The 2,341-nt window shown below is 51.5% G+C and overlaps 1 pseudogene; it reads left to right on the plus strand.

Moving 5' to 3' along the window:
- Positions 1-837: 837 nt before the first annotated feature.
- Positions 838-1,614, plus strand: LOC101698202 (tubulin polyglutamylase complex subunit 2 pseudogene; annotated as a pseudogene).
- The last annotated feature ends 727 nt before the right edge of the window (positions 1,615-2,341 follow it).

The following is a 2,341-nucleotide window of genomic DNA, read 5'->3' on the forward strand; positions in this document are numbered from 1 at the left end:
TCACCCCACCCCGCCCAGGACTCCCCGCAGGCCGGAGAGCACCCAGGGCTCCAGCTCAGGCCCAGGGAGACGGATCTTGGCATCAGCTGAAAGCACGCAGCTGCCCGAGGCTCTGGTTGCGCTGGTTCGTTCTAAATCTAAGCTGTTCCCACCTCCTGTTTTCCCAGGACCCCGGGTTTCCTTCCCTCTCAAATGGACCACCTGCTCCCCTTCTGCTCTGGGATGTTTTAGGCCTATTTAACCCTTACTGTAGTTGGTCTGAATGTTTGTCTCCTAAAAATTCTTACGTTGGAATCCTAATCCTTCTGGAAAGATCCTCGGAAGGATCGTGAGGGGGCGTCCGTCGGGAGAATTCAAGCCTTAAAAGAGGGGCTCAGGGGAGACCCTCACCCTTCTGCCCTGCGAGTTGCAGGAAGATGAGCGTCCATTAGGAGCACCCCTGGGGGTGAGGGGGTCCCGCGAAGGGGAGGCGGGGTCAGAGGTGCGGTGTGGTGCCTGGCCCCGGCCGCAGGCAGGAGCGCCCCAACGAGCTGCGGCTACCCGACCAGCAGGGTCCCCCACCCCACCCGCGCGTTCTCAGGCGTCGAGAACTCCAGCGCCCAGCATGCCAGGAGCTCGAAGGCCGAGGCACTGAGGCAAGGTCCCGGCCTCCTCTGCCCTGCCGGGCTCTCTGCCCGGGCCTCAGCCTCGCCCCACGCAGGGACGGGACGAGAGCCACGCCGCGGAGCTGCAACAAGCCGCCCCTGGAGAAGCTGACCTTTGGCATCACCTGCATCCTGGAATCTTCTCCAGGTGTGACGGAGGTGACCATCATAGAAAAGGCACCTGCTGAACGTCATGACTTCTTCATGGGAACAAAACAATAACTGTATGATGCCTGAGGATATGGAGAACTTTTACCTGATGACCCATGGCTGCCACATGACCTGGAGTGTGAAGCTAGATGAGCACATCGTTCCTCTGGGCAACATGGCAGTTAACAGCATCTCAAAGCTAACTGAGCTCAACCAGTCCTCTATGTATTCACTTCCTAATGCACCAACTCTGGCAGACCTGGAGGACGATACATACGAAGCCAGTGAGGGCCTCCAGAGAAGTTTCATTTTGACTCTTGAAGTGTGATATTTGAGCTGGATTCGTGCAGTAGGAATGGGAAGGTTTGCCTTCTCTACAAAACTGGGAAGCCAGCATTAGCACAAGACACTGAGATCTGGTTTCTGGACAGAGCACTATATTGGCATTTTCTCACAGATACTTTTACTCCCTATTATCACCGACTCATCGCCCACCTGGCTCTGCCTCAGTGGCAGTATGCCTTCACCAGCTATGGCATTAGCCCACAGGCCAAGCAATGGTCCAGCTTGTATAAGCCCATCACCTACAACACAGACCTGCTCACAGGAGAGACCAACTCCTTCATGAACAAGCTGGATCCAAGCAAAGTGTTTACGACCAAGAACAAGACTGTTATCCCAAAGAAGAAAGGGCCTGTTCAGGTGGCCAGAAAGGCCCCTCGGGTCCCTCGGTGTCTAAACTCTCATCTAGCTCTGCAAACCCTGTCCGCAAATGAGTGCCACCTCCACCTCTCCACCAGCCCCACAGCAGTGATCTCCACCCACAGATGGCCCCAGGGACACAACCTGATTCTGTGTAATTATAAGCATCTTCCTAGTGACCAAAGTCCTAGGCCTTTCACTCCCACTGGCATTAGCTGGGAGGTGGAAGGCCATGCACACTGACTTTTACCCAGGAGTCCTTCCCTTACACCCTGCCTAGTGGGTTGTGCCAGCCTGTGCCTCTAAAAGCTGTGGATAATTTCAGATCTTAAGTGGCCAGAGAAATCTATTAGGAGCTTTGCTCTTTTTCCACACTTGACTTTCAACCCCTTAGCAGTAACTGGAGGAGTCGCCTGAAAGAAACCACTGGTTTTTGACTCAAGAAACATTGGAACTGCACAGTTGAGTAGGTAGCCACTAGTCACATGTGGCTATTTACATTAAAAATTTATGTCCTCAGTTGCCTGCACCACATTTCAAGAATTCACAGGGCTAGCGGATTTCATATTGCACAGTGCAGAGCTATGGGATGTTTCCATCATCACAGAAAGTTACTTTGGACATCAGTACATTTGAGCATTTTCATACTGATCTTCCTCAAATCAGTTAATTTTTGTTGCTAGTTAATGTCAGTGCCTTAACTTCATGAGTTGTAATGCTTCGTGAGAACTTTTGAGTATGTAATTGTGTATTCTTTATATACTTTACCAGGAACATATCTCACTGTTCTCATTTTTTAGTTTGCTATAAACTCTTTCTTTCTCATCAAAGAAAAAATAAAGGAG

The sequence above is a fragment of the Heterocephalus glaber genome, unplaced genomic scaffold (assembly GCF_053883595.1).
Source record: "Heterocephalus glaber isolate CG9 unplaced genomic scaffold, H.glaber_assembly_v1.0 deba00001537, whole genome shotgun sequence".
In the NCBI taxonomy this organism is placed as follows: domain Eukaryota; kingdom Metazoa; phylum Chordata; class Mammalia; order Rodentia; family Bathyergidae; genus Heterocephalus; species Heterocephalus glaber.